This window comes from Calypte anna, chromosome W (genome assembly GCF_003957555.1).
Source record: "Calypte anna isolate BGI_N300 chromosome W, bCalAnn1_v1.p, whole genome shotgun sequence".
Lineage (NCBI taxonomy): Eukaryota > Metazoa > Chordata > Aves > Apodiformes > Trochilidae > Calypte > Calypte anna.
Window position 1 is genome coordinate 22,399,271 of NC_044276.1, and position 27,023 is coordinate 22,426,293.

At 46.6% G+C, this 27,023-nt stretch overlaps 2 long non-coding RNA genes across 2 annotated transcripts in view; one reads left to right on the plus strand and one right to left on the minus strand.

Annotated features, from left to right (window-relative positions):
• Nucleotides 1-352: 352 nt before the first annotated feature.
• Nucleotides 353-3,586, minus strand: LOC115600071. The gene is made up of 3 exons (XR_003988803.1): nt 3,490-3,586; nt 755-899; nt 353-436 (listed from the first exon to the last, which is right to left on the minus strand). It is a non-coding gene; the product is annotated as an uncharacterized LOC115600071 (long non-coding RNA).
• A 6,305-nt stretch (nt 3,587-9,891) lies between these two features.
• LOC115600073 overlaps nt 9,892-27,023 on the plus strand; it is a 342,730-nt gene continuing 325,598 nt past the window's right edge. The window contains exon 1 of the long non-coding RNA XR_003988805.1: nt 9,892-9,951. This is a non-coding gene — a long non-coding RNA (uncharacterized LOC115600073). The remainder of the gene's footprint in view (nt 9,952-27,023) is intronic.

Below are 27,023 nucleotides of genomic sequence, written 5' to 3' on the forward strand. Positions count from 1 at the left end.
TTCCTTCCCTTCCTTCATCTGGAAGAAATGATGTTACTTCAGTTTGTCCAGGTCTCCATTCCAAGCTGTCTACATCTGAACAATTTACATTTTTTTATACAACCCCAAACTTGGATTCTAGCACATACTTCACTTCACTATTCCATTTTGGCTGCTTTATTGCTTGTTTTTCTTACCTTGTAGTTCCTGTCACTTTCCTAATTCCATCAATCCCCATGGCCATGAGATCCTTCCTTACCCTCTCCTTCTCCACAAAGGAATCTCCTCATCATCTCCTTCCTTTTGTAGATCAACACTTCATAATCCAGTCCCAGCTCCATACATGGGGTAGAAAAATGTCAAGCACCATTTTCCAGAGGTTCCTCTTGGTGACCTTGAAACAAGGGGTGCTCTCTGTCCACAGCCCATGCTGGATGCCTCTGTACTCACGGGAGCCCTACAAAGATACACAAACAAGTATGAGCAAAGTAGAATGCACTCTCTCAGCATCCTCATTATGCTGGACATGCTCATTATTTTAAAAATTATGATTGGAAAAATTTTCAGAAAGATTTTTATGGCATAGACTGTTATACTTGTGAGATTGCAACAGTTGTGCAGAGTAATCATGGCGATCAGTGTTCACTCCAATTAAGTAAGAACTGTTCTGAACAGAACAGTACAAACTCCCTCCTGGGTCTAGCCCATCATTCCAAAGTACTGCTGGGTAACTGGAAGTCTCCCTTCTGAAAGTTCAGGCTGGAGTTTAACTCACCTACCCCAGCAGTGTCGTCTCCTTTGGGTCTGGTGTAAGAAGTGGGAGTTGGACCCCTCCATCCCTGGGTCCTCTCCTCTTCTGGGTAAACACACACTCATCTTTTTCAAAAGTACACTCTCCAGGACAGTGACCAGGGACAGGTCTAGAAGAAGAGAACATTGTTTAAAACCACAAATATATCAGGCAGATCCATGGAGAAATGACACAAGCAATGGCTTGCATTCCCTCCCATGCTGAAACCACTCATGTCTACCTGGCAATACTGACAGCAGTCACAAGCTTGTAAAAGCTGCCTTCAAGCTGAGCTAAGAAACTGAATTTCATTTTCTTCACAGATTTGTGGGAATCTGTGCACTACTCTGCCTTACTGACAGCACTCCCTTTCTTTAATACATCTCCTGCAGTTTCTGATGCTGTCACAGTGTTGTCCCCAAGGTGGGTCCATTACCTGGTGTGCCATAAGCACACACAGGGTCCAGATCTTTGACTTAATCCCCATTTCTGCACGGAAAGGGGAGCAGGGTGCTATTCCACAAAGCAAGCTGCATTTCCTGAATCACAAGTGAGACTTTTAGACCTAAAATTGTGAGAAAAAACTGGCCACCTCTAGGATGTTGTTGAGTTCACAGCCATGCTGCACACTCCTCAGGGTGAGCTGGGGGGGCACCCATCACACCCACATGGGGGATGAGCTGGGCTTCAGCAGGATTGGTTGGTGTCCCCCCTTGCAGCCTCCACCCCGGGATGAGTTGGGCTCTCTTGAAATACTTTGGGAGTCCACACTCCAGGGTAATTTAGGTCACCTGGAATGATTTGGGGCTCACCCATCATGTCCCCTGGCCCCCAGGATGGTTTGTGGGTTGCCAACTGCAGCCCAACACCACCAGAATACTTTTGATGTCCCCAACCAGAGCCCCCAACCCCCGGGATCAGTTGGGGTTTCCAGGGCTGGGGTTGAGCCTCCTCCACTGCAGCCCCCAAACCCCAGGATGAGTTTGGTTCCCCCAGGAAGGGGGAGACCAAATCACAGCTCCTCCACCCTCCAGATGAGTTGGGGGCTCCCCAATTCCATCCCCCCTCCCCTGGGATAAGTTGGGGTCCTCCCTCGAATCCATGACCCCCTCCCCCTTTCTTGGTCTGCTCACCCCCTGTTTGGGCAGTATTGGGATAACCACCCCCCTCTCATCACCCCCAAGTACAAGCAGTGGAGCCCAGGACACTGGGGAGGGGGGGTGCAATGCTCAGTGATCTTGGAGAGCTTCTCCAACTGTGACAATTCTGTGATTTTTGGTGATCACTGAGATGGTTCCAGTTATGATGGAGAAGATCTCATTTCCAGTAGAAACTCCTCTTGCATTGGGAGCACCTTTAGGTTTTTTACCAGGATGAAGGCACTGATGGGGCATCAAGGTTGGGGCATTGATGGGTCACCCTTCCAGGTGATGATGGTCAAGCCCCAGGCCCATGCAGCCATTCTCTGCACACAAGTCCCCTGGGGCTGGATGTCTGACACACATTTAATAAAACAACAGAGCCCCAGAGATTTGGGCTGTTCATCTTCAGATGGGGGAAGGGGGGTGTGTGTGTCTGTGTGAGGAAGATCTGCTTTCCCATTTCATATTTGCACCTCAGCAAAAACATTGCATGATTTATGCTCAAGAAATGAAAGGTAAGTGATGCAGAAGCCTCCAACCACACATTTCCACTGACTCCCTAGAAATATACAAGACCACACTGTTGCCTTCAACGAGGCGTGGCGACCTGGTTCAAGAACGACACGGTAACCAACCCCAGGTTGCCCGGGCCATCAGCTCACAGACATCAATATGATGGACGGCAAATGGCCTTTATTGTTTATGTTACACCGCATTTTATAGCCTAGGTTTACATCGTCACTTCCGCCTGCTTGCGTCAGGGACCCGTACCTATTGGTTGTCAGGAGGGAGGCCCTATCTAAACTTTCTGTAGAGCACGATATCTTCCGGCCGCCAAACCTTAACTGCCACTTTTGAAACCTTAACTACCACACCACACCATCAGTCACACTGCCCTACCTGCTATAGAGGTGTCAGACCAGAAATGATGGTTTCAAGACAGAAAACACAACACAATCCAGCACAACAACAAAAAAAACAACCTAAAGATCCCAGGTACACAAACCAAGGGTCCCTAATCAAACCCTAAAAATGAAAACAAGCTTTAATCCTTTAAAGGAAGCCCAGAGTGCTGGGGCCTGGCCCAGCTGCTCATCACTGCTCTTCTGGGGCTCTGCCCAGCTCCCTATCCCCAGTACTTCATCCCTCCCTCTCTGTCGTTTGCCCATCACGAGTTTGGGCTTTCACTATCTGTATACCTCTCAACATATCTCAATTCCTCCCTGCCTTTTCTCAGAGCCATTGCTGTTTCTCTCTCTCTCTCTCCACATCTTTCTCTCCCTCTCCTCTCCTGGCCTTATTGTTCCTCTCTCTCCTGCAGCCTCTCCCCTTTCCTGCCTCTCCCTCCCCTCTCCCTTCCTCTCCCCTTGCCCTTTCCCCTCTCTCCTGCTCCCTCTCCCACCCCTCTGTCACTCCCCTCTCCTAGGCCTTTTCTGTCTCTCTCAGACCCCTGGTCCGCCCCTGGCCTGCTTTCTGTCCATTCCCCCTCTCTCCTCCTTCCTGCCCTTCTCCGCTCTCTCCTTCCCTCCCTCCCTCCCTCTTTCCCCCCTTCCCCTCCATCTCTTTCCCGCTCCTCACCACTCTTTTTCCTGCCTTCTCTTCTGCCCAGATCCCCTTCATCCTGCTCCCCCTCCCAGCTGGGCTGGGGCCGTGGCCGGGGCAGCCCCGGGGGCGGGTGGGCTCAGGCAGTAGGAGAGGAGGAGCGCCTCGGGGCATGCTGGGAGCTGTAGTCCCAGGGCATGCAGGGGGCTGCCTGGCGGCCATCTTGGTTCCCGGGCCATGCTGACAGCTGCCATTTCCCCACACTCCCCATCCCGCAGCTGGGGAAAAACTCAAGGAGGGCGGCGGGGATGAGCCAGCAGCTCCTAAAAGCCCTCAATCTGAAGGAGGAAGCATGCAGAGGCGGGAAGCAAGGGCAGGTACCCTGGGAGGAGTAGAGAGGTTGTTGCAGCAGCTGGTGAGCAGGGCAGGAGCCACATCCATCCCAGGTAGAATTGAATCAAAAGCAGGGCCTGGGACAACCAAGGAGCCCCCACTGGGGGAGAAGAAGAGGTTTGTGATCATCTAAAGAACCTGCAGGTCCACAAGTTTTTGGGACCTCACGGGGTCCACGCACGGGTCCTGAGGAGCTGGCAGACGCAGTTGCTGAACCTCTGTCCATCCAATTGGAGAGGTGATGGTTGTCTGGTGAGGTTCCCACTGACTGGAAAAAAGGTACCTGTCATGGTTGGAGTGGAGGAACTAAAGAAGTTTGAGTTGGAGAAGTAAAGAAGGAGGGTCATAGGAAGTCAGGCAGCCCAGCAGCCCATCCCCCTTTCCTCCTGCTCCTTGCTGGGCTGCTGTTCCCCTCTGCTCCTTTCCCACCAGCTGCCACCTGATCCTCAGAATCCACATCCATCGGGTGCTTGGAAGAGCCGTGGAGCTCCCTCTTGAGTCGGCCCTGCCACAGGGAGCCCTCAGGCACCCATTCCTGCCAGCATGGAGATGGGGTTGTGCTTCAGCTCAGGGAGCTGTTCCCAGGGGGGAGGAGATCAGCCCTGGCTGAGCCTTCCTGCAGTCCCTGGCTCTGAGGAGGAGTGGAGTGTCACGGGAAGAAGCGGGATTGCTGCCTGTCATTGTGGAGCAGGAGTTTTAGAGGTAAGAATACCTGTGTTGGTTGGTTGGTGGTTGGAGGTGGGGTGTGCTGGAATATTTTTTCCCTCTTCTGTCCCTATTTTCACGAGGAAAAGGCAGCCAGTAGCTTTCCCACGCATGCCTGTGATGTTTCAGGTGTCCCAAAATCCTTTAGTTCTTAGAAGAAAATCTGCAGTAGGATAATGTGCTCACTTTGTTTCCCCAGCGCCTGTTACAAGGCACCAAAATTCTCACTTTTGTTACTGGATGACACTGTTTAATATTAAACCTTGTTTATTCTAAATCTGGTGTCCCCACGCAGTCCTATATGTTGGTAATTTGGGGGTCGAGTATCTGTCAGCTGCCTGTTCAGTGCATTTCTGTGTCTGATTCAGCTGTGAAAATCACCACCACCAAAAAAAAAGCCCTTCAGTGAATTTATTCTTGATGTATTTCCAGCTCCTATCAACCAGTGAAATGAAATGTCTCCGTGACCCATTTGGTAATTGTTTTGCTTTCTAATTGAATGTCGACATTGTCACTGATGCCTGTCCCTCATTTCTATCATTTCTGACAGAAAACGTTGTGTAATAGCTTTTCACTTTCCCCAGCCCCTCCACTATTGCTTCTTCATGCCCTCCACTCTGCCAGCTTAAATAATTTGTATCTAATGACACAGCCTTGGATCCTCTCTGTACCTTCAGCACAGGCTGGGAGGGGTCCTGGTGGGCACAGAGTTGATCATGAGCCAGCAATGTGTCCTAGGTTAAAAGAAGAAATATGGTCTCCTGAGCTGCGAGATACTGGGCTTTTCAGTATAAAATTCCACCCCAAAATTCCATCTCCTACTTCCTTTGACAAAATCCAAAGCTTGGAAAATTTTTCCTTGTGCCTGTCTTTAGCTTTTGTCTTTTTCCTTCCTCATCCTGCTTCCAGGGAAGCATATGCAAGAGGAAAGAAGGAGAAGCATTTCTGTTTATCCAAAGAGCCCTTCTCTGATGATGATGATGATCCCATACCTATTCTTGTGTCCTATTTGCAAAGCCCTCCTGACTGATGCAGCTTTTATTCCCTGCTGTGGGAACAGTTATTGTGAGGAATGAAAGTGTTCCTTGCATGTTTCTTAGTTCAAAACAATCACATCTGATGTTCTGAGAGCAGAAACAGAAGATAACAAAGTTGCTTTGTTTCCAGTTCTCTTTATTCTGAAGGATGCTTTTTACAGAAAGGGGAAAACAAGCAGGAAGCTCTTTTCCCTTTTCATGTGTCTGGTTTAATCCCCTTTACACACAGAAGGAGGAGTATGAGCAGAGTGTGTAATTGTGCAGGTGCTGACAGTCTTAGATACCAAACTATCTTGTCCACAGCCCTTTCTCTCATATAAGACTACTCAGGTGACTTACTGCTGACTAGAAAAAAACAAAACAAAATCACCACTATTTGAATATTTAAATAGTTAAATATTTAATCCTTCAGAACTCAGGATGTTTTCCTGATCACTGTTTTCTTCCCTAAGCTTGAGGCTGGTGACTTCAACTCTACTGGGCAGTGGGAAGAAGACAGATGAAACATCAAGGCACAGCCTAATCCCACCTTCAAATGCTACAGCAGTGAAATACCAAAACCATATGGTTATTTGGTACATACTAGACATTTTTTTACACTACTGAACATTTTTATCCTCATGGTCTCCACCCAACATCTTACTCACCCTTTTACCATATATGTATTTTTATGATTGATTAAAACTCAAAAATTTCCCTTTTTTCTTTAAAAACCATTTTGATGATTCTAATTCCACACAGGTATTAGAACAGCATTACTGGAGTCTGAGGAACATACATGCCAAGCCTGCCAGCAGAGATTTCTCCTGATGCTCCAGTTGCCAACAAGTGCTTGCCCCTTACTTTTACATAAACTGTTGTAAGAATTCTGTCTGTAAAAAGCTGAAAGGGAAGAGTTTACATCTCCTTACACAAGGCTACATTGAATAAGGCCAAAACAAATGATGGGAAAAGTCAATGCTGTTGATTTATGACAATTCTGAGTTTTTTCAGTTTAGTCATCTCAAATGGCCAAGCTGCTTTCTCTCAGCTGGAGGGAATGGTGTTGTAGTTTTATCTATTTTTTGCATTGTCAAGTTAGTCCTTCTTTTTGGTTTAGAATTGTTGTAGGTAAATTGTAAGGGAGCATTGTGCCTGTAAAAGCTTAAAAGATAAAACAAAACTCAGAATCTTTGTATTTTGTTTGCACCTGAGGTCGCAGCTACACTGGAGTGTCTGACATATCCAGAATGCCATCGTGTTGTTTCAATATGCTTTTTCATTGTGGTTGGTAAACATGAAAAAGTAAACCAAGACAAATTTCATTCTAAAATGTTCCCTAAACCATGCAGGAATTCTCAAATGTTTTTTCTGAGGTGTTCACATTTTGCATTTGCATGCAGTATATATTTCTTCACATTTGCCATGTTTTATTTCTTGGGGTTATGTTGTAAGAAATGAGAATTGGACAAAAGGTCAAACTTATTTTAAGAGGAAGAAGAAGATGTCCAAACTCTATGAGTTACAGACGGGTGTGGTGAGGAATTGAGGGACTACAAAAACTTCAAAAGGAGCACAGGGGTTTGTTTTCCAGGTGACCGCTTTGCATGTCCACAATGGAGAAGCAGATGACCAGGGGGCTGAAGCACCTCTGCTACCAAGATGGGCTGAGAGAGTTGGGGCTGTTCAGCCTGGAGAAGAGAAGGCTCTGGGGGGACCTTAGAGAACCTTCCAGTCCATGAAGGGGCTACAGGAAAGCTGGGGAGGGGCTTTTCACCAGAGAGAGTAGTGACAGGACAAGGGGTAATGGTTTTAAACTGAAAGGGGGTAGATTTAGGTTAGATATTAGGAAAACATTCTTCCTCATGAGAGTGGCAGGATACTGGAATAGGTTGCCTAGAGAAGTTGCTGATGCCCTTCCCAGGAAGTGTTCAAGGCCAGGTTGGATGAGGCTTTGTGACACCTGGTCTAGTGGGAGATGCAGGGGCTTGGATCTTGATGGTCTTTAAGGTCCCTTCCAACCCAAGCCATTCAGTGATTCTCTCCCTCCTTAGGAGCTGCATCCTGACTTCTCTGCAATACCTGAAAAAGCTTGGGTTTTGTTATGGGCAGCTCAGCAGACAGCAGTTAGACTCAGTGCCTGAGGCAAGTTGCTGCTTTTAAATTCTCTCCTGGCTGATGCCCAGCAGTGGGGTGTGGTTGGTGGCTAATTACAGCCATTAGTGGCTCATTTCAAAAGCTGGGCTGCCTGTGGAAGGTCAGGCTGGTGCTGGGGCCTGCAGAGGATGTGTTTGCAGCAGGGAACTTGAAGGTGATTTTCTGTGTAGCTGGGTGTGACACATGTGGCATGGTGACAGTTAACATTTGTGTTGAGATTTTCCCCAGAGTTAGTGAAAAGATAGTTGTCCTGCCAGTAATTCCTGGTAGGCGAGGAGAATTCTAGATGTCCATTTCCCTCTAGTTATGGGTTAGACTTGTCTAGGGAAACACCCTGTACTTGTACAATGGCAGTGGAACTTTTGCAGTGAGTTATGTGCAGTCAGAGGAAGCTAGGTTTGCCAATAATTTAATTAACTTGCTGTTAATTTCAGCAAGTGCAACTACTTAGAAGAGATGAGCTGAAAGCAAAAATACAAAACAGAAAATCACCTTTATCCTGGCTCAAACCAGGACAAGATGACAAGTGAGAGACAAGAAGTGGGTTACACAAGAAGGGTTATTTTACCCTCTCTAGCTACTCCTTTGAATTGGGTATGAAAAAGCCTCTCCAGGAGCAGAACTTACCAGTTGTTTGTATGACTCATAGAGGTGGGGGAGAGCTTCTCAGCCTCTCTCAGATACTTAAGGGACCATTGTCACCTGTAGTGGCAATGAATGAATGCTGAGGCTTAAACCAATGCAAGGTTTAAGGATTAAAGGAGCCTTTTCCTTCCCTTCAGCCCCCTCCCCCCTTCCCCCTGTGAATTGGTTCAGCCCCTTCCCCCCGTTCCCCCCCCCGGAAGTTGTTTGGCCCCGCCCCTTGTTGCCCCTGGCGACTGCCGTTAGCGGCGACTCTGCCGTTGTGGCTCCTGTGCTGAGCTGCGCTGGGCTGTGTCTCTCCGGCTGCTCCCGATCGTTTACATTGGTTTGCTCTTTTCTCCCGCCCCGTCCCTGCCTTTCCCCTTGCATCCACCTCGTCCCCGTCTGTCTCCTCCCTCCCCTGTCCCTGTTTTTGCCCTTCCCTTGTCCTTAACCCCCACCCTTTCAGCCCTTTCCCACCCAACCCTTAACCTTCCCTTCCGGCTCTGCCGGGTGCCTCCTGCTGCTCCCGCGGGGCTGTGCCCCGCACCCCACAGAGCTCCCAGGATGGGGCTCTTCAGCAGGAAGCGTCACCATCGCTACAGGGCTGTGCCCCGTTACAATCCTGTGTGGCCCCGTGGTGATGCCGCCAGCACCAGTGGCCCTGAGCTTGAGGAGAAAGATCTGAACAGGCTGCACCACGCTGCCACCCATGGTCATGTGTCCTGCCTGAGGTTCTGTCACTCATAGGTCAAGATTTGGGGCACCGACTGCTGTGACAGGGAGAATCGGTGAGGGGCTGTGGGCAGCATGCTCGGGTGGCCTGTGGCAGCATCCCCCCTGCAGGGTTTGTATGGGATCCCCTTGGAGCTGATTGCTTGCAAAGCAAGATGTGCCCTGTCAGCTGGGAGGGGGAACTCGAGAGCTTTCCAGTGCTGGGAGCTGCTGGGTGGGCACCTTTCGTAGAATGCTCTTGAATGCTCCCGAAAGGTAGGTGGTGTGAACCCTTTGCCATGCCCAACCCCGTGTTTGAGGGGCCAGTGAGATCGGCCCACACTCCTGTGCTACCTCCACCAGGGATTCACTGTGCTACAGGTAAACACACCGGGCGTCCAATAAAACGCTATGTTGATGTTTGGTGACGGGGGTGTGGTCACAGAAACACTATTTAAGGAAAAGTTACTGCGAAATAAATAAGCAGTTGTTTATCAACCATATTGGTTGCACGAGTTTTCCTCATCGTTTCCCAACAGGCGCCACTGCTCCTGGAGGTGCTGGTCTGCTGCTTGGCCCTGCTCTCCCTGCAGGGTTCTCTTGCAGCTGCTGAGGCCTACCCAGGTCTCTCCTGCCCTGTGGGTGATGTGTGCGGGGTTGCAGCAGCAGCAGCAGCAGGAGCAGCAGGGTCTGGGCAGGGTCTCCCGGGCTGGGTGGTGCCACAGCTTTGGTTCTTTCATTGTCTGTCAGTGTTAAGCTCCCATGTTTGATTCTCAGGACACCTCTCCATCTGGCATGTGCCAATGGCCACAGAGAGGTTGCCAGATTCCTCGTAAAGCATGGCAGCCAGTTGGATGCTGCTGATAATTTTGGGAGAACACCCCTGATGAAGGTGAGTGGGAGAAGTTCTGCTCTTGGAAGAGGGGCTTATTGACTGTGCATGAAAGGAGAGGTGTCTGGCAGGACTCTGTAGGCAGAGCTGTGCGGAAACACACCTGTTGGGTTTGGAGTGGAACAGGCACCTGTCAGATCATCTTTGCAGGTGCTCTTCTTTCCCAGTGGTCAGAAGTTGGGCGAGCTGTGATGGAGTGAAATGTGATTTTGGAAGTCTTCCATTTTTTTTTTTTTGTGTGTGTGTGTTATTCCCAGGCAGTACAGCTCAGAGAACAAGACTGTGTGATGTTGCGAGACGAACCTTTCGTTAGGGATTGGCGCCTCAAGGTCTAACTAGGTGTCGCAATAGAGACTTGTGAGCTGTGCTCTAAGTCTATCACTCACAAAGTGGAACTAGCCTGGAGTGGTCTGTGGCTCAAAGAGCTACCGGCCTCTCTCTTGACTATCCCAAGAGTGAGCTAGTCTGTGGGTGTGAGCCTCACTTTTTATTGGCCCCCTGGTCCTGCTCATGCTCAATAGGGGGCCTGCCCTTACTAGGCACAGGTGAACTTGATACTAGCTCACACCCACTCCTCGGCAATTAGAGGCATCTGGTTGCTTTGTTCCACTACATCCCCCCCCCCCTTTTTTTTTTTTTTTTTTTTATTAGGGGGACTCAACCAACAAATAAGAAAAGTCATGTAATGTCCGAGCACACAGATTTATCAAGATTATTTAATTTGAACTGCTGGATGCTGCATCGTTGTTCCTTAAGGGTCTGTTTGCGGCAGGGCATGTCCACTTACTGGGTACCCAGAGAGGTCCGGAGTCTGTGGAGACACAGCTATAACCTCTCCCAGTAAACAGTAGTGGTTTGGGCCCTGCCCACTGACCTGTAGATGGGTCCTTGTAATTAATCTGGACGTCTGGCATGTGGTTGATCTTCTGGGACAAGTAGCGTAGCAGCACAGGGGGTTGTTGTGAATCACGGCTTGGGCTAAGAAAATTTAGCATAAAAAGCACCTTGCCAAGCTGCATCTGCGGGTCCATGTCTTTGCTGTCTTTTTGTTTTTGCAAATACGTCTTCAGGGTGCAATTAGCTCTTTCCACTATCGCCTGGCCTGTAGACGAGTGGGGGATTCCTGTGATATGTTTTACCCCCCAAGTAGCAAAAAATTGCTTGACTTTTCCACCTGTATAGGCGGGTGCATTGTCGGTTTTTACTACTTGGGGGACCCCCATGACAGCAAAGCAGTTAGTCAGATGACAGACCACATGTAACTCTTTTCCCCCTGTTTGAGCTGTCGCCCAGAGCATGCCCGAAAAGGTATCTATCGTTACATGGACATATTTCAGACGTCTAAATTCTGGGACGTGGGTGACATCCATTTGCCAAATCTCTCCCGCTTGCAGTCTGCGTGAATTGACTCCCACACCTAGGGCAGGGCCAAATTGTGCGCATTGAGGGCAGACTTTAACAATCCCTTTTGCGTCTTCCCATGGAATGGAAAACATGCGCTTCAAAGCCCTGGCATTTTGATGGAATAGGGAGTGGCTGTTTTGAGCCTTCGCGAACTGACTTACCGGACTCTGTAATCCTAGGCTGACCAGGGAGTCAGCCTTTGCATTTCCTTCTCCCAGTCCCAGAGAGGTTTTATGACTTCTGATGTGTAAGATGCAGCATGGTTCTGTTCGAATTTTCAGCACGCGTTGTAACATAAGGAAGAGCTCCAATAGCCGCTTGTTTTGTACCAGTTTGACAATAGCATCCTTGATACGGTTCGCAACTCCGACTGCATATTGCGAGTCGGAGACAATGTTAAGGGGAACCTGTCGCCATTGCATTAGGGCCCAGATAATAGCCAGTAATTCCAGAGTCTGTAGATTATCTTCGTCTGGGCCCAGAATCAGGTGTTGTTTTCACCGTCCCTTATCCTGCCATACGCAGGCGGCCGTTTTCGACCTCTTTCCGGCATCGGTGAATACTGTGATGCCAGGCACTGGGCGCTCTGAAACAATCGGACGCTCAATCTAATGAAACTGGCTGATGGCCTGTAAGCGCTTATGTTTTGGGCCTCCATGGCGGACTTCCCCAGAATATTCGAATAGGGTGAGTTGTCGATGCGCAGAGCATTGAAGTAGCCAAAGTCAATTGTCTTTATAGGGATGCTGATCCATGCCGGCTCTTGATCATCTATTTCCAGGCAACGCTGCCGTCCCTTACGTATCAAGAATGCCGTTATCTCAGTTTGCTGCCATATACCTCTCTGCAGTGTGTGTGATGGAAATAGCCATTCCAAGATGGCTATTGAGTCTGATCTCAGGGACTCTGATTGCGTTTTCGGTCATAGTTGTTGCGGTAATATTCCCCATTTTCCTTTTGCCAATTAAAGTCCTGTAATAACAGCGCGAATGGGAATGACGGGTGATTACATACCCAGACTCCGATGGCTTGTGTGTGACCTTGTCGATCCGCATAGCCCGTTGCCAGTTTATGGACGACCTGTTTTAACGCATTAGTATGGCTATCTGTCCAGTTCACTAATGCAACAACAACAAAAATGGGTGGATGTCTGCGTTGGTGAGACCTACAATGGGTCGAACCCATTGGAGCTCGCCCACTAGCTTTTGGGCGTCGTTCAATGTTTTAACCGAGCTTATTACCTCTAGTTTCTGTGGTCTCACCATGGCGTGGGTAACTTTCCACCCTAAGTAGCTCCAGGGCGATTGTGTCTGCACTTTTTCTGGAGCAACTATTAGTCCTTTCGTCTTCAGTCGGTTGGTCAGTATTTGACTGAAGTCATCAGGGAACAGGGCTTCCTGGCAGAATAGTACGTCGTCCATGTAACGGTACATTAATGTATCCGGCATTTCGTCGCGGATCGGCGATAGTGCCCATGCCACATACATTTGGCATATTGTCGGAGAGTTTTTCATCCCCTGTGGCAACACTACCCATTCATACCGCTTCGAAGGTTCACTTTTGTTGATTGAAGGGATGGTGAATGTGAAGCGCGCTGTATCTTCTGGATGTAGGGGAATGTTAAAGAAGCAGTCTTTGAGGTCAACAACTAGAAGGTGCAAGCCTCTTGGTAACATAGTAAGTAATGGCAACCCAGGTTGGAGGGCGCCCATTGGCTACATCTGGTTATTGACCTTACGTAAATCTTGTAATAATCGCCATTTACCTGTTTTTTTCGGAACCACGAAGATAAGTGTGTTCCAAGGACTGACCGATGGCTGGATGTGTCCTGCATCCAGCTGCTCTTTTACTAGGCTGTTGGCAATTTGTAACCGCTCTTTTGGTAGAGGCCACTGCTCCACCCAGACAGGGGTGTCTGTTTTCCATTTCAGTCGGGGGGTTGGTTGTGGGAAAATGTAGCGGGAGGAGCCATTCTTGCTCCTGAAGCTCGACGAGCTGCCGGTCTCTTCCAGGACTCCAGACACCACAGAGCGCTTCCAGGGTAGAAGTGTAGCGGGAAGAGCCTTTCTTGCTCCAGAGGCTCGACGAGCTGCTGGCCTCTCCATTCCTCGCACCAGAGTGAACTTCTCTCTGTGGGTGTGTGTCCCACCTTTATTGGCTCCCTGGTAATAGGGGGCCTGCCCTAACCAGGCACAGGTGGACTCACACCCACTCTTTGGCAACTCGAGGCACCTGCTTTATCTTGTTTCTCTACAGGAAAACAGTCTGCGGAGGCTTAAGGATTCCATGTGCACATCAATATGATTGTATGAAATCGTTTATTAGCAACTTGCACTCACTTTATATAGAGAAGCCTTGTTTACACCATCTTATCATGCAGGTGGCTTTGTATTCCAATTACACATTCCATTCTCAGGGAACCACTCTTCTCACATAATTATTTTCCTCTTCTGTTGCCAATTAAGTTATCTCTTTCCCAGTAGCTCATTCTCAGAAAGCCTCTAACTAGGCCTCAATAACCATTAACCCAATGTGGCCTAAATTGAAGTCAGGATTGCTCACAACCTGTATATTTCTGAACTGTTTCCCCAACATATTCCCCTTTTTGTTTTTTGAGCAATTCTGACTTATTTCGTTACGTAAGATAACATGCTAATGATATATTGTCATAAGCAGCATACTAGTAATGCAAAAGCAATAACATACCAATAATGCAAAAGCATTAATAACATATATACTAATACAAAGGTAATAATAACATACTAGTAATATAAAAGCAATAATAACATATATAACTGATAAGCCTTGCCTAATTAAATCTGTAAGCCAATAAGCTAACTGGTATATTTTATGATTTTTATCAATTCTTTTAAATTTTCCCTTATATTCTAGGCCTAATTGTTGCATTGACCAGTTTGATCACAAATGTTACTGATAACTCATTAGTGCTCTCATGAGGTCACGCTCTTTTTTCTTCTCATGAGGGTATATGCTCTTCCCTTATCTTTTCCCCTTTTTTTGATTGTAAATGTCTTCATCTTTTGTATGGCGTAACACATTAAAAAGATTCTATTTCATGGATAGCTAAAATCTCCTGTCAAAGAGAAGAAAATATCACTATCTTTCATGAGTAGTAGGTAACCCTCAAGTTACTGCCTACCAAGATTCAGGCCTGGACATTTTATGCCCAGAACAATGTAAAAGTATTTCCCACTTCTGCTTCATACCTTTCAGAAGGCATTAGAGAAACTTTTCTTTTTTTGTCTTTTAATTGAGGCTATGTGGTGTCCTTTCCTCCACCTCCCAGCAGGGCTCACAGTTACAGTATCTGCGGGGGCAGAGGCAGCACCTACAGCTATAGCAAGTTTGCTGGGAGCAATCGCCACGCGAAGGGGGGTTGAAAAGCAGCCGCGGGGGAAAGAGGCGGTGGGGGGGAATTTCTTTCTCTCCGCAGCATTTCTCGGCCTCTGAAAAACATTCTTATGAATCTATCGTACTCTTTACCAATATATGAGAAAAATTTAACAAAACCTAACAAAAACTTTAAAAACCAAAACACTATTACTACTAAAATCTGGTGGAATCAGCCTAAAATAAATCAGTACAATCTCCCAAACCAAATACTTGTATCAGAAACATCATCACTGTGAATCCACATTCAAAGGCATTTGTTTCCATGGTCAAACCCATCTGCTCGGTACCCAACGCACTCCAATACCTGTAAGTAAGCACATATAACCTCAACCAGTCAGTTTCACCTCTGCTGGCCCTTCCCATTGTCCAGTGATAGAATTCTTGAATTCCACCAAAATTTTGTGGGAAGGTTCCGAACCAAAGTCTGCTAAAGCTTTTTGGTGAATCAGTATCGGAGGTTCTATACGTTCTCCTATAAGGCGTAAATAGTTCATGACATATACAGCCTTACTTAACCGGTCCTGAGGAGGACTCCCTTCCTCCCCCCTTTTTGTCTTTCAAGGAGTGTCTTTAGTACTGAATGGCAATGTTCCACTATTGCTTGATCTGTAGGGTTATGAGGAATACCAGTAACATGTCAAATACCCCATTGTCCACAAAACTGTCGAAAACTAGCAGAAAAATAAGCGGGGCCATTGTCCGTCTTAATAGACTGAGGTACTCCAAGAACAGCAAAGGATACATATAGATGTCTGATAACATGTTTCGTTGCCTCACCAGTCTGAGCAGAGGCCCAAACGGCCATAGAAAAAGTATCTATAACAACAGGCACATATTTCAAGCGTCCAAACTGTTGTACATGAGTGACATCCATTTGCCACAGCTCCAAGGATTTCAAACCTTTAGGATTGACTTCCATCTCAATACCAAGATCAACCTTTTGGCAATCAGGACAAGATTTCACAATTCCCTGGACATCCCCCAGAAGTAAATGAAATTGCTTCGCTAGCACTTTAGCAGATTGATGAAAAAATGGATGAGATTGTCGTTCTTGTGAAAAAAAACATCAACAGAAGGACCAGTCCACGCTGGTGCAACTAAATAGTCAGCTCGGTTATTACCGATAGCCAAACCTTGGTCACTAAGATGACTCCGGAGATGAGTGATAAAATAAGAATGTTCTCTTTCTGCTAAGAGTCTTAATAACTTCTGCAATAAGAAATACAAATGCTTATTCGAAATGTCCTTCAAAATGGCATGATACATTCTTAAAACAATACCTACTACATAAAGTGAATCAGAGACTATATTTACAGCAGTATTATTCCACGTTTCAAAAACCCAAATAACCATGGTGAGTTCAAGGGTTTGCAAAGAGTCAAATGACTTCCCTTGAATTAAATGTTCTTTCCATTGCCCAGGCGTCTCCTCCCAGGTAACAACAGCTTTACGGGATTTTTATCTTATCTAATGAAATCTAATGAAATTTTACCTTATCTAATGAAATCTCTAAGCTATCCCCATGTCCTTAAATGATTTAACCATTCATTTAACCCAGTATATGCAACAGTTAATTTTTTCATGTTATCTTAATCAATAGTTTTTGGTTGTGAATTGACTCTGAATGATCAGCTAAATTTATGCAAATACACTCTATCCAAGTCTTCACAAACATAACCTAAAAGCTAACAATAAAAAGTCAGTGGCAGCACAACTTTGTAAAACTGCACGTCAGACACTATCAACACCTTTTAGCATCTGTTTTAAAATATCAGAAGTTAAGTTCATCTGCTTAGCAGTGCAACAAAATAGCATAACCAACAATCAACATATAGACGATGCATCCCATAATCAACATATAAACAATCACATGAATTACAACATTAACAAAAACCTGTTATCAATACAACACAATACTAAAAGCACATTTCACACTGCGGTGGAAGTACTTAAACAACTTTTTAGTATGAGGAAGTTCAGATGTCCACTGGCGCGTAGAACCAAGGGGGTAGAGGAGGCTTATCTGACAAAAGTTTATCGGGGGGCCCCAAAAGCGTCCCCAGACTCCTCCCGGGTCACGGCACAGTGGAGTCCTGGTTTCCTCCATGGTTGCCAAATTGAAGCCCAAAAAGCCAAATAAAATTGTTTAGAGATAAAATTCCAAGCCTATAAACAGCAAAAGCACACATACACACACACACGCATTTTTTTTTTCTCTGCTGTGGTGTCTGCAGCAGGGCTCATTTTCTGAGCAGCAGCAGTGTGTGCGGGGCGGCGAGAAGCAGCTGCGGAGGCAGGAGTGGGGGTGTGCTCTGTACCAGGAGCAGCTCTTGCTCTCCACAGCAACTTTCAGCCTCCAAAAAGGCATACTTGTTCTCATAACTGTGTTTTTTGTCTTACTTCTCACCAATACATAAGAAAAACCAACAACAACCACTAGAAGATTCAAAAATGAAATGATATTGCCACTAAAATCTGGTAAAGTTACCCTGAAACAAAATGAAATGGTACAATTTCCTAAACCAAAAGAGCAAGTAAAATTACCAACCAAGTTTTTTATCTCTGTATGAAACACCAGTGTACCATGCATCACAATATACATCAATATTGAGAACTGTATTGCAATGATGGTCCTTAAGCAGCTTTATCTTAAGCATCGTTACCTTAAGCAGCCTCTAAGAACTGGGCTGCTGTAGCACCTTTTTGGGAGTAGTCCTAATGCACTTTTAGTTTTTTCATTAGCATTGTCATATGCCGACATACAAAAAAATTTTTTTTTTTTTTTTTTTTTTGTCTTTTTTTTTATTTTTTTTTCTGACAAATCGAGATGTGATATTACCACTGAATATAAGTGATCCACAAATTTTGAAGATGACTCTGCTCTCCTCTGTTTAATATTTGTAAAAGAAAGGGTTGCTTGTGCAGGATCATGAACAGTTTGCAAAGCTTTATATGCCAATTCTTGTGAAAGTTTTAACACTTAAGTTTAAAACCATGCCTGCAAATCTGTACGTACAAAAGGACAAGCACCCAGTAACATTTGTGCTTGTACTCCGTGTAATGCATCGGTGTTCTGTCTAGGAATCACAGCATTTTCACATAGCATTTACCATTTATGATGAAATTGCAATTGTTGAGAAGGAGTTAACAGAGTATCAATGAGCATTTTTGTGTCATATGGCATCAACAATTGAGCAGTAAAAAGATGTTGCAAAAGAGATTGAGTAAATGACTCAAACCGGTTTCAAACCATACTGCACGATGGCACCTTTGGCTTCTTTTATCATTTTCCAATCTTATGCAACCCATTTACCTTCTCATCCTCCTGGTCCCACAATCACTGGAAAACCATTGGACTCATATTGGGAACCATTTCTCCTTCAACTATAGCATTTTGAATTATTCCCTTCCATCTAGTTACTGGATACACACTACCATCGCCCCCACTACCCTCCCCTCCCCATGCTGGATCTGGAAGAGGTAGAGCAGCGGGTGTTAGAGGGTTAAGGGAAATAGGAGCAGGAATAGGAAACGGATCAGGGGGTAAAAATGGATTAGTGCCCCATTGTTCGGGATCTTCCCTGGAGCAAAAACTAGAGTTTTTTCAGGGGTATACTCATCCTTGGTTTCCAGTTCTGTCAGCTTCTTCAGCAGTTTCCTTAGTTGCTTGTCTCCGAGTCCCAGTTCCTTCCTTGATTGTTGCTCTATAGCAGGCACTGATGGTGTTGACAGGTGAAGCAGAGGATTAATTGATGGCAACTGTGGTCAAGAAGATAAATCAGGCTTCCGAGGTGGAAAGGTGGCAGAGCGGTCGGGAGCCACGGCAGGCGGGCGCAAGGTCGGGAGTCTGCATTCCAAGATTCCTCGCCTGTGTTCTCCAGCTTCTCTCCCTCTGGGAACTCCGATGATTCTGGTGGTGTTTTCGGTCGCTTTTGGTTTTGCTTCTCGGTCCCATTTTTACTTTTCATCCGACCCCCAGGGTCAAATGGCACAGCTGACTGAGCTTGAATCAATACAGTCCCTTCAGGTTCTGGTAAGGGTATTTTAGGTGTCTCAAAGAACTGTTTAGAGGTTAAGTTCATATTTTGAGCATTCATCGGTACTGGTAGATCAGGTGTTAAGACAGCAAACGCTGAGGCTGTTGCTGTCCTCTCACTTTTCATTTCTTTTAAGGTTTCTCTAATCAATTTCCAAAGTGTCGGTAAGCGTTGTGCCTCCTTATCTCCATCGCTAATTTTATCCCATAGGACAATACCTATGGCTTCCCAAGTAGGTAACTCAAAAACAGTACCCATCGAGGGGATCAAGTCTCTATCCTGTGCCCATTTCAATAATTCACGTAAGGTCCTGCCTTCGTGTAATAAATCTCTCATAGAGAATATATTGGAGGAGCTTAACTACTGTCTCTTCTTGTTGTACATCAGAGTGTAGACCCCATCTCCTCCCCAGCCGCTCACCTGATCAGGGCAAGATTCTTCAATTCCGAGCTCGTTTATTCCGTAGCCGGGCACCAGCTACATAGACTGCTGGGGCAGCAATCTCTTTTCGTCTGGCTTCTCCGCTCCTCTCTCATTCCAGCTGTCTTCATCGCTCCTGGAAGCAACAGCATGAGAGTCCGTGTTCCAGGCCATCCTTAATCCCTGGTCCGGGCTACCCTGGGTCCCTGTTCGGGCGCCATTTGTGGGAAAACAGTCTGCGGAGGCTTAAGGATTCCATGTGCACATCAATATGATTGTATGAAATCGTTTATTAGCAACTTGCACTCACTTTATATAGAGAAGCCTTGTTTACACCATCTTATCATGCAGGTGGCTTTGTATTCCAATTACACGTACCATTCTCACGGAAAGATTCTTCTCACATAATTATTTTCCTCTTCTGTTGCCAATTAAGTTATCTCTTTCCCAGTAGCTCATTCTCAGAAAGCCTCTAACTAGGCCTCAATAACCATTAACCCAATGTGGCCTAAACTGAAGTAAGTCAGGATTGCTCACAACCTGTATATTTCTGAACTGTTTCCCCAACAGTTGGTGGCACTTCTGCAGTGGCCCTTACTGAAAATGTTGAGGGGATTGGGTGGGTTCAGGGATGGAGAGGACGGCTCCTAGCTGACTCATTACTTCCCTGCCGATCAACCCTCCAAGCTGCCCTGGCAACAGCAACACATATGGACGCACGGTTACCTTCTGACCTTCAGGAAACTGCAGTTGCACTGGTTCAAGGGCCTGAAGGGGGGTGGAACCACCACCTACTCCCTGGACGGCATCACGGGCAGTGACAAGTTTCCAGTGACGAGGCCACACGTTGAGGTTGATGATTGTGACATCAGCCCCGGTGTCCATCATCACGGAAAGCGTCCTCACCTCTTTTCCAGCGGTCATTTTCACAACAATAATGGGCCTTGTCTTCATCTGCTGCACTAAATTTACTAGAGTGCCTCCAGAGGATCCAAAGCCCTGACCGCCTCGTACCGTGGGGACGTTCTTTCCCAAGTTCATTTTTGGGAGGAGGACTAGTTGTGCTATCCGGGTTCCCGCTTTGATTATTAGGGGGGGCGTCAACATGAAACACATGATTAGAATTTTCTGTAGAATCCGCGTCTATAACCCCTGGGAGCACAATAAGTCCTGCGACTCCAGTGGATGAACGTCCCATTAATAAGGCTCTTACCGTGCTGTTTTCCTGATGTATAGTTCCGTAAATCCCTGTTGGTAACTGGTAAACCTGAGCAGTTGTCAACGTGATGTCTATTGCGGAGGGCACATCGATGCCCAAGCTTCCCCTTGTGGCTGGGGCGGGGAGCTGTTGTATAGGGCTGGCCCGGCTACTTGTGTCCTGGCGCGGGGGCCTTGCGCGCTGCATCTTCCGTTTTTTGCGGACCTGCATGCCAGGTTGTTATGATTATCTTTCTGGCAGCGGTCGCACCACACTGTGGCTGAGCAGTCTCTCGCCGAGTGGCCTGTTGCTCCACATCGGTAGCAGACGGGGGCGGAATTTCTTGGTCAATTTCTTTTGTATCAATTTCCCCTTCTGCCTAGCCTCTGTGCCACTGCTGCGAGGAGCTTCTGGGTGGGTTCCAGAGCGGCAGCGAAGGCACTGGCCATTCCTTGGTGTTGCTGCGTCTGGGTGGCCCTGGAAGCTACCTCTAGCATTTCCGAAACACCAGCTGTCTTCGGTAACGTGGAAAACAGCGACTTCATTTTCGGATTTGCATTTTTGAATGCCAATAGCTTAAACATGGATTCCCTTTGTTCATTTCCCAGCTCGGATTGAGCCGTGATAGACTGCCAGAGTCTATCGACAAAATGTTGGAATGGCTCATTCATTCCTTGTTTAACAGCAGTAAACGAAGGGATTGGAGTGGGCTCAGGAACCACGTTAAATGCTTGGCGGGCTAAATACGCAGCAATGTGATGGAGCACAGTCGGGAACTGGAGCTGGACTTGAACGTCCGCATATTGTCCCGCGCCCGTGAGCATCTCGCCGGTTACCCCTGACAATGGGTCACCGGATGCTCGAGGGCGGTTTGCCTCTTCTTGGGCCAGGCGTTCCCATTCTTTAACCCATACAATCTGTTGGGAGGGAGCTAGCAGGTACCTGGCCAAGTTGCGGCAATCGTGGGGACAGTTGGTGTCTGCGGTGAATAGCCAGTCCAGGACGGTTTGACCACTCTCTGATTTTAATCCTCCCTCTCTCAGGGTCTTCTTGGCTTGCTGTAAGGTTTTCCAGCTGTGTTGTTCGAATATAGGCGGCCCATTGTTATCATGGCGGACAGGGCAAGCAACAGTGTTGGCCTCCCACTCCCCTTCGAGGATGGCATCACGGATGATTCCGGACCATCTTCCGGGTCGGGGTTTACCACCACCTTTGATGCCAGGGTTGGTCCGCCTCGATAACAGTGGGGCTGGAATGTCTTCTTCATCGTCGTCAGGGAGGGTGGGTGGATCTCGATAGTTACGGAAGGGTGACCGTTGCTCTATGTCCGTTATTCTTTTTTCTAAAGACTTCACCGCCTGAGTCGTTTGCTCTAGGAGAGCTTTTATTGTAGACTCCGGGCCGACAGGTGTAGCTGATTGGGCGGCTGCTTCATGCTCATTTTCTGAGCTGGGAGGTGGCAGTAAAGGCGGTTTCACGCAGCAGATGGAGCCACCCATCTCGGAGGCATGGGTCGTTGGCATCTTCACATTGCTTTCGGTCTTTGGAGCAGGTACTTCTTTTTCTTCCTCCGGCCCGATGTCTGAGAGGAATTCGGCTATGGACCGATGTGCCTTTCCTCTCATGCCCTTGATGCCAAGGCTGTTGTCCCTTAAACCTAGGAACGCCTTTTGGGCTTTTTCATTCTCAGGGGGTAGTGGAAGTGCTGTTGGGACTACGCTGGGTTCTGCCTCAGGTGGTGGTGTTTTATTATCAAGGCTGCCGTTTGGTGGGAGTGCCGCTATCGCAGTGATGGCAGCTTTCGCCTCAACTTTTATCTCTTTTAAAGCATTAATCACCACCTCCCAAGTAGCATCTACTCCGGTTATATTTTTGCGAATTCCTTGATCATGGAGGTTATTCAATAAGTCAAAAACCTCTTTCCAGAGTTCCCGCACAGCAACAGCGGAGGGGGAATAAGAGAGTCCCTGCTCGACCGGGGTGCTTGATGAAAGTCCCATCTTTTTTTCTTTTTCTTGGTTAATTAGTAGTGTTGAAGGAAGGGTAAGAGATCTTCTTACCCGAAAACTCAGATCTTCTGCTAATTGCAGGTCGCGCTAGATTGGATCTCTTTTTCTGGATTCGTCGGAACACGGGCTAGACTGAAATCTATGCCCGCATTCTCCACTAGATGTTGCGAAACGAACATTTCTTTAGGAATTGGCACCTCAAGGTCTAACTAGGTGTCGCAATAGAGACTTGTGAGCTGTGCTCTAAGTCTATCACTCACAAGGTGAAAGTAGCCTGGAGTGGTCTGTGGCTCAAAGAGCTACGAGCCTCTCTCTTGACTAGCCCAAGAGTGACCGAGTCTGTGGGTGTGAGCCTCACCTTTTACTGGCCCCCTGGTCCTGCACATGCTCAATAGGGGGCCTGCCCTAACTAGGCACAGGTGGACTTGATACTCGCTCACACCCACTTCTCGGCAGTTATAAGCATCTGGTTGCTTTGTTCCTCTACAGTGTGACTTTTCTGCTAAAGCAGGGTGCTGACCCAAATCTTGCAGACATCGATGGCAACACTGCCCTCCAATTGGCCATCCTGGCTCGTAGTAAAAAACTCGTGGGGCTGCTACTCAGGCATGGTGCCAAACTGGATGCCAAGAATAAGGGAAATGTTTATATTTCTTCAAGAAGTCCTTTCAGAAAGTTGCATCGATATTTCTTTTACAGATTTTTTAAATTTTTTTAAATGTGATTATTAACATGATGCATTTCTCTGACTTTTCAGGACTGTACCCCATTAACTCTTGCTATCACTGAAGAACACGAGGAGATATTAGAAGATCTCCTGAAAGCAGGAGCTGATGTGCATGCTCGAGATGAGCATGAAAGGTAAGGGATTTATCCAGGAGAAGGAGGGGGTGCAGGAAGAAGGAGGGGGTGCAGGAAGAAGGAGGGCCTCCAGGAGGAGGTGGGGATCCAGGAAGAGGAGGGGGTCCAGGAAGAGAAGGGGATTCAGAAGGAGGAGGGGGTCCAGGAAGAGAAGGGGATTCAGAAGGAGGAGGGGATCCATAAGGAGGAGGGGATCCAAGAATAAGAGGGGGTCAAGGAATAGGAGGGGATCCAGGATTAGGAGGGGGTCCAGAAGGAGGAGGGGGTCCAGGAATAAGAGGGGGTCCAGGAAAGCAAAGACTTTGGTTTGCTCCTTGAGTGTGTATCCAAATGTGTTCATTGTAAAGTAAACGGGAAAATACCTCTTCTGAGACCAAGCAGGGATGAAAATAATGACTGTGTTTGTGTCAGATGATCCATGGCATTGCATGTTTTGAATCTTTCAGAACCCCACTAATAATTGCTGCTTCTGTTGGGGAGATGTATTTGGTCAAAGTTCTCCTTTCTCACGGAGCCAATTTTTCCCATGAAGACAGAGATGGGAGGATAGCTGTGGATTATGCTGATCTCCATGGCCATTTACGGTAACCTTTGGACTTTATGATTAGAATAAGTGGTGTGGTCTCTTCCTCTTCCAGTAAACCTCTTCCAGTCTTATTTTCACACCTTAAAGTCTTTCTTCCCTATTCCCTTTTATCTTCCTTTGGGAGGGTGGAAGGGGGGGGTACCAGAGCAATTCTCTCACCTGGGCTTTTGGTTAGCACTGAGATTCTCTCAGGTGGTTATGTGTGCCTAAAAGGCAGGCTGAAAAAATGTTCTGAGCAGGAGTTAATAACTTGGAAGGTGGGAATGTGCATTTATAGGGTGAATGTGACTGCAGGGAATGCTGGAGTGAGTTCTGTGTGTATTACCCTTAGGAAATGCAGTGATGCAGAAGATACCAGCATAGTCATCACTCCTGAGCAGGCAGGAGCTGCTCCAAATTTTGGGGTGCACCTGCTGTGGACAGAGGAGGTAGGATCCTTAACTAGGGAGGAGCTCAAGAGGAAAATTATGTCCTTTTCTTGAGGTGGTTTGTATTGTCAGCACTGACTGTGCTCCCTCGTGACTTCAGTGCAGGCATCAGGAGGAGCAGCACAAGAAGCTTTGTGAATGTGCTGATTTGTTACTTTTTGGCCTTGTCTGGCTGTTGTGATTTGTGTGTTCCATGTCCACTGACAGGATTGTGTCCTATAGGATTAATTTTAATATAAATGAACTCTAGATTGGGACCTGTTCTTCTTTCAGCTTTTTTAAGTGTGTTATATCAGAGCTGTGTGGCAAATGGACAGCAGAGAGTGTTCAGGGAGCACTTATTGGCATTAACAGTGCAGTCAGGCTGGCACTGCAAAGCACATCATGAGAGTCCCTTTGCTGTGCTGCAGCAACAGAGGGTTAGAGGTTAAGCTGGGGTGATCCTGAGAGAGCTTCGGAGGTCCTCTGAAGTGTATGTTTTGGGGAGGAGTCCTTGTGCCACATCCACTCCATGTGCTTGTGGTCAACTCAAGAGAAGCAGCACTGCCTCCTGCTCTGAGGCAAATGTTACAGCCCTGTCACCAGGGAATTGGGTGCTGGGTACCTGTAATAAGAGAACCACAGCATTTGTTGGCTTGAAATTTGAGGTGTTACTGAGCAGGATGGGTAGAGAAGGTGGATAGTGATTTGTATTCTAAATAATATAAGAACACAGGGACCTGCACCCACAGGTGCCACACAGAGTGTTCCAGGAGGCACAGAGGTGCATCCGAAAACCGACACTCAGGTGTGACTCTTGCAGCAGTCACCACACCCATTTGGGTCCAGTTGTGGCCAGTTTCATTCTGTAGGAGCTGTAGAGTTGTCCATGTTAAATGTTTGTGTGTACTGTTTAATTGTGAGCTTGCCAAATCTAATGTCAGCATGTCATTGAATCTTTGAACAGCAACAGATAACCTTTGTGAAGGAGGCCCTATTGGGTGTTGGTTTCCCTATTCACCTATTCACCTATTGTGGTGTTGGTTTCCCAGTTGGACTGGAGGATCCTAGAGGATTTTTTCCAGCCGTAATGATTTTGTGTTTCTCTGATTCTGTCCACACAGGAGGCATTGGCCCAGCTCCAGAGGGAAAGCCATTTATTCCATCAGCTGCTGCACAGGGATGCTTTAATGACATTTCCCACAAACTCTGCTGAAAAGCAAGTTTCCACGCTGGAAAAGATGAACAAGGATTAAAGGCCAAGTGTGCTGGTTTAAGAGAACAAGTCTTACACTATGAGGCTGAAAAACTACAAAAAAGGGAAGTAAAGGACACACTTTTTGCAGTGTTGAAGGCTCTGAGCAGTGTTTTGCTGTTCATTTCTGCATTCTTTTGGGACCTGCCTGTTCCTCACAAAAGTCAATTTCAGCCACTAAGCTTTCTCTTCTCTGTTTTGTGATGTGCAGCAATCTTTAAATTTCTTCTGTGTGGCTGTGTTAGGCTAATTAACTGGTCAGAAGACTGGTTAGGATGTTAGTTAAAGTTTTTTTCTGAAAATTCCACCAGTCCCAGGCAGAGCAAAGATTTAAAAGTTGCTGTGTACCCATTTTGTTAATCTTTACTTTCTGGAAAACAGGAACTACTCCTGATGAGTAATTAGACACTGGTGTGCTGTTTGTGAATAGTGATGTGCAGAGTGCTTTAAAATTCCATTTCTTTCTTTCTCTCAGCCCCAGAGTGTTTGAGTGAGGTGAATACCTGCATGTGTCAGATAACCACCTTATTCTTAATTTTTCAGTTTCTTGAGGAGGGAAGAGGGGGAAGAACTCCTGAAGTGCTGTCAATGGTTTTCCCTTGGGAAAAACTTTGTATTCCTAGTTCCAAAATATCAGGTTCCTTTGGGAGATGGTAGTTGGGTGGGTGGCTGGAGGAAAGGAGGGACTGTCCAGATTTATGAGTGTTGTTACTCTAAAATTAACTTGGTAATAATTTAATGTAATAATTTAATGTAAGTAATATTAATTTAATTTAGTGTATTAATTTAATTCTCTGTAGAATGCAGAACGAGACCCAAGAACTGTCTCATACAAATCCTGCCTTTAGTCACCAGAGTAATATCTGCAGTCAAACTGTGGCTCATGCATTGCAACATATTGATTTGAGTTTTGTTAAAAAAATACATGATTCAGTGTATGCTGGTGTAGTGTTCAAGAAGTATAATGTTTGAATCTTGTTTTATGTATTAGAATTCCTTACAAGCAGCTGCTGATAGTTTGGAGGTGCTCAGCTGTTGACTGCTGGTGGCAGACAAAATTTTCCTACCTACTGAGTTCAAGACAGGTCTAATTGTATAATCAAATAAATTAAATTAAGGAAAGAATTCATGTTCTTATAACTTCTTTCATGCTCATCTAATAATTTCCTTAGGGCAATGTCAGAGAGCTGACATTAAAAAGCTCTCTGTGGCAGAAGCTTCACTGGAAGTTGCTATGAGGCACTGCAGGAACCTGGGGGAAGCCAACCTGGGCTTGGAAAAAACAATGGCAGAGGCTAAATCCAAGGTAGATGAAGTTGTCCCAAAATTCCAGAGCAAACTCCATTCACAGATTGCTTTGAAGCTTTAGTGCTGAGCAGTCCCAAGTCTTGGTAACTCTTGCAGGTTTGACTGCTATGATACAGGCTGCCCAAAACCCTTCAGGTCAAATGGGTTTGGTCATTCCTAATCTGTTCCTGCCA